This window comes from Eretmochelys imbricata, chromosome 1, assembly GCF_965152235.1.
Source record: "Eretmochelys imbricata isolate rEreImb1 chromosome 1, rEreImb1.hap1, whole genome shotgun sequence".
NCBI lineage: Eukaryota > Metazoa > Chordata > Testudines > Cheloniidae > Eretmochelys > Eretmochelys imbricata.
In genome coordinates, this window is record NC_135572.1 from 125,496,830 (window position 1) to 125,509,149 (window position 12,320).

The window sequence follows — 12,320 nt, forward strand, 5'->3', positions numbered from 1 at the left end:
ATTCCAGTAGAAAATATTTCTTATGTCCTGCTGAAAGCTCAAAATCTTCTATACCAGAGCTTCCTCTTGAATATGAAGAAGAAGAAAAAAGAAAGAAAAAAACCCCTGCCTCATCTCCCAACTATTTACATTCTCTCTTGTTCTGCTAAGACTGCTCATCTCATGTTATGAATCACCTGTTATCAATCATGGTAACATCTTCCTTTATTCAAAGTTGCACTCTTTGGACAGGGTAGCTAAGGAAAGTAGTTCCTTTTGGAATTACCGGTCAATTACCTGAGAAGGTAGCTTATCAGAACAGTTCAGATGGGTCAACTTGCTAGACAAAAATAAGAATAAAAAAAAATATTTTTATCTGTAGTTGCTTGTGTATTTACTTGTAACCAGGTAAGACCTTATTCACTTGCCAGAGATCATGTAAAGGTACATGCCCTTTCTTGGCACATGAGAACAAGATCTGATGAGCAGTAAGACTGGAGAAGCAGAAAAGAGAGAACCTGTTAAATGTATTGTAGGTATTGTGGTCGTGTCTAGAGACCACCAGTGAGATGGGACCCCATTGTGATAGACACGGTACAAACACCTACTCAGAGATAGTCCCTGGAAAGCTTAGAGTCAAAACCGCCAAGACAGACAAAGGAACAAATAGAGAAAAGGTGTATTATTATTCCCATTATATCGATGGGCAACTGAGTCATGGGGAGAGTAAAAATGACTTGCCAAAGGTCACACAGGAAAGCTGTGGTCGACCCAGGTGTGGAACCCAACTCTCATTCCTGGGTAGCGGTGACACTCACTTTTTATGCACCTATGCACCTTCATATTACTGTGGGGCTGGCTTCTCCATGTCCTGTTTCCTGACGGGAGGTCAGGGGTCCTGGCTCGATAGCCGAGGTTTGGTACTGAGCTGGAGGCTGAAATGTGTTCAGCCGTCGGAAACAACCAAACCGGGGGATTTGAATCAGCCTCTTTTCCCTTGGCAGCCTCCCCACCTTGATATCCATAGCCAGCCACCGTCCCAGGGAGAGCCTGGCTAAAGGCACTGAGCGTTGCTAATGCTACCGAGCGTTCCCAGGAATGCAGCCAGGGTTTGCTAACACAGGGAGGAGCAGAGCGGAGGATGAAGGAAATTAGGCACATTAAAGATGCATTCGATTTTTGCCTCCTTGAAAACGTATCCCCAGAGGGGCCTTGTCAGTTTAACAAGTTTTAAAAGCAACGGTGTCTAGAGGCAATGTACTTAGCGGTTCCCTCTCTCCTGGCCCTTTTAGCGCCCGGCTTCTTGTCTTTTGGTAGTGGCCAAAGGGGGTTAGGCAGGGTATTGTTTTTTCTCCTCAACCCTGACGCTAGCTCTTTGCACGAGACCTCCATCCCTGGGCTCTCTGCACCAGCAGCTGGCTAGACTTGACCAGCCACCTGCAACTAAACCGGGACCGGCGGCTCTGGAAAGCTTGCAGCCCTTTGCCTAGCCCTCCAGTGGTTCGCGAGGGGCCCTGTCCCACCAGTCACCGGCTGACCCGCCCCTTAACCGAGCTCTGCTCTAGCGTCTCTCCGGCAGACAAGCTAACCCCGGAGAGCTGATAATCTTCTAATTAATAACATGGAGTCAGTGAATAACGCACGCTGTACAAATAAGTCAGCACACGGAGGTCTCGAGACCCCAGTGAATCCAAAGGAAACCCGAGAGAAACTAATTGACATCTGTAGGGGCTACAAGGGCTGTTGGCTAGCTTTACCTCTTTCCCCAGCTGCTCGCAGAGGAACCAAAGAAAGGCTGCAGACCGCCAATTTTAAACAAAACACAGAAATCCCCCGGCATTCAGAATGGGCAAAGAGTGTAGACGTACCCAGAAGAATGTAAATGCGATTGGTTCTGTTTACACCGCACGATCGGAATATGTGTGTACCGGCTGCGCACAGTTTAAGCGAGGCGGTGCCAGCTATTTGTAAACATTTATTGCAAATCTAACTTTTGGAAAAATTCTCCTTAGCTGATGTGCAACACCCAACGGCGCTGACATTGGTATGTCATGAGCGGCGGGGTTTTCTTCCTGCGTCCCCCCTTGTAGTTCAGAATTAATGACATCAAGCGGGATTAACTATAATGAGGGAGTTGGAAATGCAAGCTGCGGCCTCAGTTTCCTTGGCGCTGATAAAGGGAGACCACAACTATTACTGAAATCCGCCGTCTACACATGCCTAACCAACAACATGAGCATTGAGACGTGACCAATCACAGAACTGCAATGGCATTTACTCCTGCAGAAGACGGGAAAACCGGGAACAGTTTTCATCTGGGAAAACAACGGGTCAGGAGAAGGGAGAAAATAGTTTAGACACCGATCCTTAATTTAAGTCAGTTGTCAAAATGTCCGGTGATTTCAATGGGGGCAGGATCGGGTCCTTAAATAGCCCAGCCCCGGTCTCTCCCAAACAGAGGTCAATGAGTTGTTCTTGTCTTGTCTTGCACGGCACCTAAGAAAATCCCTCAACAGAATAGGAATCATTCCATGCACGCACACAAAAGAGGCAAACCCACCCCGCTTCAACATGCATTTAGTTCTCCCATCAGGTTCACTATGATGAGACACCGGGTAACTCACTCCTCATCATAAATGTTATTAGGATCTTCCTCTCAACCTCCGCCCCCCTTCCCTACTCTCTCCATATTAGCTCCTACTTACAATAAGGAGCTCTGAGCACAGGTTGCTCACTGTAAATTTCATTAAAAGTCATTTCTTGTTGAAACTTCTTGTATCAGTTCCAGAGCGTAAAGGTCTGGTCACCCCTCGTTCCGAAAGGCTACATATTCGCATCGCATTTACTCAGCAGTTACTCACAACTTGTGGTTTCCATCAACAGTATTTTGGAGCCATCATTTTCGTCATCCCAAACTGTCATGTTGATGCTTTTTGGAATAGCACTGGCACATGAGAATGCCTGCCAAATGGCTCCATAAAAATGAAGCACATATTAGAGCAATTATTCATTTTAACGAGGCAACTTTGCCTAATGTTTGTGATTCATGGAGTGCATCATCTCTAACCAAAGTGCCCTGCCTGTGGCGTTCTGTTAATAACAGAATTTCATATGCAAACAAAAATGGACCCTCCTTCAAATGATTGTTTTGGAAGTTTCGAGTTGGTGTGGCAAGAGAGAGAAACCTTTCAAATAACTGTAGGACACCTGGCATAGATTCAGTTTTGCCTGTTTCCAAAATCTAATCTTCAAGCATTTCTAAGCCTAATTCATCTACAGAAAGCCTCTCCTCTTGCAGATAATTAGCTCGGAAGAGTTCTTTGTTGCAGCAGTCTGGATCTGTATAATACATCCTAGTCAGTACGAAAATTTAGTGAAATTAATCAGAGGTCATGTTAAAAAAAAACAAGTTTGAAGTTCTCAGATGCTACTATCATTGGAAAAAATAAAACACGCCCTTTCAAAAAATGCTTACACGTGACGGACACTAGAGCCCGTACATTTGTATAACATCACAAGAGGCCATTACTACTTATAATGCACTAATGCCGGAGAGTATGGCCCACAAAATGATTGTGCGAGAGAATTATTTGAAACGTTGAAGTGGGTGAAACATATAGAGAGGGAAACCACAACGATGGGATGTTCCAGGCTAATAAAATAAAGGAGTGAAAGACTAGCAAAAATGATAAATCTGGTAAAATCTGAGAGAGACATTTAGATAAGAAAATAAGTATAAAACAAAGTTCCTCATATCACCTAGCCCAGGCCTGCCTGTCTTCTATCTTTCTTCCTTTCTTATAAACAATAATAAAGGAACAAAATCAAAGCCTTATATTTCATCTAGGTAAACTTGCCCTTTCTCGATTGAGTTGCCACTTTTATTTGCTTTCTTAAAGTTAAGCACCTCTGCACATTAAATCTAGCCGTCTAGTAGCCATTTTCAAGCTTTTGATATTGACATCACTGATCAGAGGATAGTGCCGATTTGATCGCTGTTGATTTTACTCCCGATCCTGTGTTCCTTCTGCGCCTCCAAAAAACTCCCAGGGGTGTCCGTGGGTTGAAAAATTGAATGAAAAATTAACCGTTTTTTTTTATTTTAGTGTTCAAAAGATTGAAAGCCTGTTGCCAGATCCTCTCTAAGATTCCAAAGAATATACTTTGGCAGGTGGAAATAATCAATGTATAGCATCATCCTCACGATTTATAGTGACCACGAAACCGTTGGAGTCATATTTGTGAAGGGGGGTTAAAACACAGTCTCGTCAGAAGAGTTTCTGCAGTTATACCACTCATTCTCTCCCCCACAGAACTACTGTTGTTTGGGTCTCCACCCTTCAGAATCGCACTTGTAATAATCCCCATCATAACCACCTCTGCATAACAGCGCCTCTGTATAACACCAGAAAAACCTGTCTCCCGAAGGCGATAGAATTTCTCCACTATGGCTCTATTCAGGCACTGTATGTATTCTTTCTTTGCCAATATATGTCTTCGTGACCCACCCTTCTTTCCCCCCCTGAAAATAAAAGGGCTATTCTATTCTGTTTTAAGGAGACTTCATGCAATAAAAAAGCATTTTATTGCCTCCAGTAACTGGTATTTAATTTGCAGGCCTTTACAGCTTGTAAGGAACAGACTTCTTTAGCCAGAGAGCTGGTATGTGTGTACTTTGTGGATTTTGTTCCACTGGCACTTGCTTAGTTGACTGGTGTAAAATGATACAATTATGTTTTTGCAATCAGCAAGGCAGCAGCTAAAGCCCCAGGCAAATGTTACGAGGTCCTGGGTCCAATTTGAAGCAACAGGGAAGACAATATAATTTAGGGGCACGGCCAGCCTCCGACTTTCAAACTTTTCTTTTGCTAAGTGTTTGTCATTTTACTATCAAAACAACAAAGGCTGTTATTTAAACCATGGGACTCTTAAAGTTGATTTTCTTCTCAGCTGGCTTGATAAATCCAAAGCGAGGTCACCTGTGGAAAATGGGCTTCTCTCTTTCCCCACTTCCACTAAAATGAACCCATTCTGCCTGCAATGATATCGAAGCCCAGGGCACCAACCTGTGGAGTATAGCTATTTACAGAATTGACTCTCGCCTCTTTGTCCTACAGTTAGGATCTTCTGCAGACCTACTGACTCGGCTCCATGCCTCTTAAGAGAACGTGGCCAGGCCTAGGCTGATACCGAGAGGATGGCAGAGTCTAAACAACTTTGTGACGTTTTTACACCACCTTGTTCCCTGTGTGGCTTTCTTTTGAAAGGGGCTGGGAAGGTCGGAAGGCGACGGGGCTCTTCTAATGGCAGGTTACCGGATGGCATTTTGTTTCCCGGTCTCCCCAGCAAAGCGCCCGTTTGCTCAGTGCCTCCCCTGGAGCCCTCGGGCTGGGGAGGTGGCTTTTGGAGCAGGCTGTGGAGCCCTTCCATCAGACCACCGGTCTGGGTGCACCCTGCTGAGGAGAGCGGGCCTTGCCCTGGCCGAAGAGGAAGGGCACTTTTGCTCGCAAGCCGAGCACGGGACTTTGATTTCCTTTGCTGTGGCGAATAGAAAGCGGGGCTTTTGGCTTTGAGAAGCAAGGTGGCAAAAATGTCGATTGTAGGTGAAGGTTGGGTGCGATCAAGACTTCATTTGGGGCTGGGCGGACTGGGCCCGATCCCGACCTTCCCGTGCACGCCCCAAAGGCCGGTCGCTGGGCGTTTGGGGTGCCTGGACAGGTAGGATCCGGCCCTTTCCCCGTGAACTCTCCTGGTTTAGCCTGGGATTAGACGTAGGGGCATACACCGGGGAGTGTACTGAACACAAGGGCTGCAGCCTGAAGGGAAGATGAAACTTTCCTACTTCTCTCGGAGGCGAGAGCTTTGGGTTTAGGTAACCGAGAGCTGTCGCAATCGCTACCACCTTCCGCCTCTCAAAGCCCTGCCCCTTTAACAGGTTGGGAATGATTGCCCATTTTAGCACCAGGAAACCAGCTGGGAAACAGCCCCATCCCCCCTGCTGTCCTCAATGCTGGGAAGCATCCACCCTGTGCCTTCGCTCGACAGCACCTATACCAATCTCTCGTTGACAGACTGCTCCGCCCCCTCCCCCGCCGCTTTGGCTGGCAAACTGTGCTTTAAGGGCAGCCCTGTGCACCACAGCGGACGGCTGGCTGGTGTCCAGCCGCTTCGAGCTGTTCTTTTAGCCCTGAGCTTCGCCTCAGGCCAGGAGGCTTTGCAGCGGGTGTGAGTGGCCAGGAAGAGCAGACAGCCCTCCCCGGCCAGCCTCTCCAATACCAGGAGCCCCCTACCTGCAGATGGACCCCAGTATTCTAATGAGTGGGGCAGGCAGCCCTCGTTGCAGCCCTGTTTGCCTCTGCTCGGTGCGAACTCTTTGGCCTCCTTATTCTGGGTGGAACAGGGACCTAGTTCAGGCGATGGTAGCATTTAGATTCAAAATCGGGTGGAAAAAATTGCCCTCCACCCACCCAGTGATACTTTTTGCTGGCACGCCGCTAAAGCGGAAAGTTAAAGTGTAATTAATTAGCAAAGCTGAGTACACCTTTGTCCATCTCTCTGTATGCACATATTTATATATACACACACCTCTCGATAAGGAAATCTACAGACATGTAATCTTATACTGTATCTTCCAAATGTGATAGTATAGAAAAATACAGATAAATCCATAGGCTTATGTTTGTAATTAATCCATAAATGAATTATTCCTTCCCTTGGGTATTAAATCATTATCTGATTTAACTTTTCTCTAATGTTTCAATAATTTCACTCCACCAAAGAAAGGAGGAGGAAGAAGAAGAAGAGGAAGAAGACGAAGAAAGATAGTTGTGTCCTTGACAGAAAAATAACTACATACCTTTTCTTGTATAGGAAAGAAGTTAATATACTCAATTATTTTTTTTAAAAAAAGATCATAACATCTGGAAATTGATATCAAATGGTGTACAATCCCTGAGAGACGATAAACTTCCACTGTATAATATTTCCACTAGAAACCTTAATAATCCCATAAATCTTCCCTGTGAATTGGGAAAATGTAACAGTTCATTGAAATACTCATTGGGAAATAATTGAAAAAAATGTAATAGGTCACTGAAATATTCGTGATTTTTCTTTTTGTGTGCTGTTGCTAACTCCACACGTCTGTAAATATTTCTACTGCGTTTTAAAGACATACACATAATATTCCCTTGAGAGCTGCATACCATACAAGAGATATATGCCCTTTTGACTTATTAATCATTATTACAGAGTTCAACATTACAGCATATTACTGGAGAAGTCAAACAAATCTCTCTCTGTGTGGTGTGTTGCTAAATCAGTACAAACTTTGCAGCCCAGAACTTTTTGATATTGTTTTTATGCCAGTCCTTGTGCCAAATCCTTTTCGAGTTAGTCCGCTGCAGTTTAGACTCTTTAGCTAGGCGAGCAGGATTTGGTCTAGTCTACTACAATGAATTACACACATTGGTGACTGTATTTTATTTTGCAGAGCTATCAAAAAGGATGGATTTGAACATACCTCGCTTCCTTTTAAAGACGATATGAATAATGAACATATCCAGAAAATGAGCCCATAACAGAGGAGGGAGATTGTGTGATTCTCGCTGTTATTTTTTGTGTTGGATTAATTCTTCTTTCTTTTGCTACCATTTTAGAAATCGGAATAAAGACAAAATTAAGCCCTAAACGTTAATGTCACTCTCTATTAATTACTGTCTAAACTGCTGTCTGCAGAGCTTCTTAATATATTCATCAAGTAGGAGAGTTCATACAAGCAGGCTCATTCTGAAAAGTAACCTATTAGTTTAAACGGTAGCCTTTAAAATATTATTTATTTTGCTTTTCATCTAAAATGTTTTGCTCTCTCTTTAAAAATGTTTTTCTAAAAATAAAGCTCAACATAAATGTTTTAAGATTAGATTTGCTAGGAAACAGTTTAATTTTCACCATATGTAGCCACAGTGGATTGCAAGGTTTTTTTTAAAGTCTTTTCACTGAAGCTATCAACCAAAAATGTTCTAATATAAAAATGTATTCATCCCAATGCATTTCCCTCCTGTGGGCCATTTTATGCTCCCCAAATAAATCTTTAAGGTTGCGGAGGGGGGGAAAAAGTGCCTTAATGAAGGAAATGCAAGCCTGCCATAATAATGTCCTTTATTAATATAATAGATGTGTAGTGTGCTGGGTGGATCAATCATATCCATTCACAATCAGAATTAAGAGAGCCTATTTTAATGAAAATCTATTAGCCCCTCATTGGAGACGCGGATGTTGCTTAAATCAATAAAAAGCATAAAAGAGAATACGACGCAGGTTTCTAAATTAAAAAAAAAATCCCATCTATGAAATGTGTTAAGAAGTCTGTAAAATCCTGAAACCCTCGATCGATACTTATAAATATTTAATGTTTTTTTAAAAAAACACAAATTGAAAACCATTAACACTGCATCCATTCTTATTATCAAAACAAATTGTCCTTGGAATTATGTGCTGTGAAAAGGGAGCCAGATTGAAGGGCATCCTCTGAAATATGTTTACTCGCTTTCATGTAAACCAATAAAAATCTACAGGAATCTGTAGAATGAGGAGAAAGGTTTGATGTATAATGCCTATGATTACAGTCTCTGAATTAATCGAGAGAGAGAGAGATGAGCATACAGAGAACTCAGGAGCTGCTGTGCAAAATCTTGAGCTTCATTTAAGGGCTAATTAAAGTGTTGATTAAACAGATAAAATAGTTTTTGGCTATTTACTTCATTTTGACCAGAAATCATAGAATTATGGGACTGGAAGGGACCTGAAAACAGTTTCACTAAAAGTCATAAAAAGGGTACTGAAAATGGTAATGTCCCTTGTAAATATTAAATTCAATAGCAGACACACTTTGCCTTGGAAATACTTAAACCTATGAACTATTCGTTCATGATTATTTTCCTGATTTACTTAAAGGAAACTGCTGGATGATCGTGAGGTCCCTCAGCAAGCAGAGAAAAAATAACATATATATAGAGAGATATTATGCTAAATAAATGCTCGTCTGTGATACCTCGTCAGAAGCTGTTGTCTAACAATGCTGCATTTTATGCACAAACTACGTTGTTTATATGTATTCCTATCCAGTATATTCCAGTGTGTGTCATGTAACTAACAGCAATATATATGTACACACACATAAAATACAACTTAGATATGTATATGTATATGTTTATATTTTCACGTATGTATGCCTGTGTAATTAACATATGCTCGCTCTCTCTCTCTCTCTCTCTCTCTTGCTCTTGTTCACAATAGACAAGCATTACTTTCAGTGTTCAGGATCAGTACAGTGATGAGGACAGGCACTTTTCTAGTACAATGCCTTTTTATTAAAAAAAATAGTGACCGCCTGCAATCACTGAGGAGCCTGTGTCAATAATCATGAGACATTTGTCCTCCTAGTTGTCCCCTTCGACGTTGTTGTTCGCCAAGGGATGTACTCCTCTGACCGAGCTGCCCTGATCCAAAGAAACCCCAACGACTGTCATTGTCCTGAGCTAACGTTCTTCCTTAATTGTTTGATGCCTCTGAATAGGGTAGGCGTGGGGGGGGGGGGTCGGGTTGTTTTGAAGGAGGTGAGATCTCCTGGGTACAGGACCAAGTCCCAAACCTAAAGGAGTTGCGTTCGCTCGCGCTGGCCTCTTGAGGTGAGGCTGAAAGGCCGAGTAAGTGGCGGGGGTGGGGGGGTGGGGAAGAATTTAAAAAAAAGTTATTAAGCGTGAACGTGTGCGAATGCAAGAGAGAATAGTTTAGTATTTATTTAACCACTTCTGGAGAGAGAGAGAGAGAGAGAGAGAGATGTCTAATGGAGAGGGGGAGGGAGAGGAAAGCGAGATCCCCATGAAGTGAGGCCCCGTTTACACAGGAATCAGAGCATGGCTAGCCGTCTCATTTCACAGTTATCCCACCCTGGCTCAGAGGAGATAGATGACTTACTCCTTTAACCCAGAGGTTGAGGTGGGGGGTGTGGTTAAAGGGACTGCTCTGTGCAGGTGATTTGGGGCAATGCTCCGAAGTGACTGAAAAAGCCGTGTTGAACAAAGATTTTTTTTCTAAATGTCCAGTTTATCACCTGACAATTTCCTGTTTCTGCTGGTCTTTCGGTCAAAGCTTAAATCAGGGGGTACAACGCATTGGTGCTTTAGATTTGCCCTCCTTTGTGCTTTGTGAGACGGAAGTCCTGGGATTCCAGTCATCCAGGCACCAAGACATCCAGAAATCACAACTTTGTAGGCAGAGTTTTCAGGTCAGTTTCAAAACGCTGATTTAAAGTTAAAACGGTGTTTAGATCCTTTTGTTTCGAGGCCGTTCTAGGGAGTTTAGTGCCTGAGAAGGCAAAAGGGTTTGTGTGGCAGTAAAATCTCTCTCTTTCTGAATTTGCAGCGATTTAAAAGTTTGTGATGGAGTCAAAGTTTCGCCTCTTTTGTTATTCTGAACTCCATTGGAAGTGATTAATTTTTTGGCGAAAGAATGTCCCCCACTTTTTATTGGTAAATCAGCATTAAGATTTGAATTTGACGAGCAGTTAACAATTTGAGAGGGTATTATGCTCTCAAGATAATGTGCAGTCTGTCAGAACAGGATCGTGCGGGCGAGCACCTACCGAGTGTGTTTAGGTACCCCTGGCGAGCGTAGAGGCTTACACAGCAAAACATGTCTCGGATAGGAGATTAGCTCTTTCGCAACAGGCCTATATGCAATGTTTCTCCAAAGCCGCTGTCTGGGGGACTAGGATGTTGTGTGGGAGCAATGCACAGAATATTTGGCGCTTCCCCATTAAAAGTCAAACGCGTCGACTTCCCTAACTCTGAGAAAGTCCACACGTTCAGAAAGACTAGCAAACTCCCAAGCTGTATGATGAAAGTTCCTCTCGGCCAATACTGGGTCAAACAGTTAAACTAACTTTAAGTAGCCCAGTGAAATAATGCCGCATGTTTATCGCATGCAGATTTTTAATTACCTAATGTATCACATACTGTACAAAGTCAAAATCTGTGGGGCAAATAGGCGGAACTATGTGTTCCATGGGAAGCTCATAAAACGTGTCACTGGGACCAATATGGACTGTCTCCCTCCGGTGTATTTCAGAAGGGCTCTGATAGAAAACTGCCGAGTTCTTGGGACTGAGGATCTGGCTGTGGTAGGACTGACTCCACATCCAGATCTGCATTTCTGTGAAGGTGCCCGAAGCAAACTCCGGGCCACTTGCCCAGTAAAGGACGGGGCAAACTAAGGACCTGGCGGGTTGGGAGAACTGGTGGGGGGTTACTATCTTGGGAAGTCGTGCTTCCCTTCAGAGCCAGGGGAAGAAAATAGAACACGAGGGTCAAAATAGGGCTAGAGGGGGGATTATTGCAAACTATCCGAGATCATGTAACTAAGCTAGAAGTATGGGAGAAGAGGGCTATGAAACACCGACGTTCAAACTGGAAGGAGAGTGTGGAAACAAATATTTACCCCAACTATTTACCCTTAATTTGAGAGACAGTGAGAGACAAATTGTCTGTTAATGCGGAGGGGAATCCATAATGAAGGAGTCGAGGGGTTTGGAGAGTTTCATTGATGTACAAAATTGCAGCTCAGGAAAGTTCATATGGCTCACGACCTAGGGAGTGAGTAAGACACGTGGAAACTGGATTCTAAGATCATCCTTGCCAAATCCTTCCTTTTCTATAAAGAAGAGTTTAACTTTGAAAAATCTAATCGAATAGGTGCTTGTGTGTGTTTTACTACAAACCAAATCTAAAAGAAATGTGGGTCTATATATGTTAGCAACATATATGTATATATGACACACACACGTATATTATCTATAATATATGATAATATTATATTATCTAATCAACATATTTTGACTATATCTTTTTATCCATAAATAGGTAATTTCCATTTATTATTGATAGGGTTGCGTGTAATATATATTAGGAACTTGGATCTGATTGGCTCGTGCGAAGACAAGATATGTTTGTTAAATTCTAAGGCTTCTGTTGGCTCCCTCGCTGGTTAAATGAACTCTATAGGTAGGAGGCTGCTGAGAAGCAACAATAAAATCAATGTCAGGGATATCGGTAGTGCCAAGATCAAACGATCAATCCTTGTCCCCTTGATAATCATTTTAAAATCACACAGGGGGAATTGATTTTTTTTAAAGTGCTTTATTAATTGTTTCCTCGATGTTCTTTTCTCCTCCTGCGGAGGTGTTAACTCCGGTGTCGGGGGGGAGGGGGAGGCGTGCACCCCTGGATTAATTAAATACATTTCTATTGTTTTAATGCTCTGTTAATTTTCAGAGCAATCAC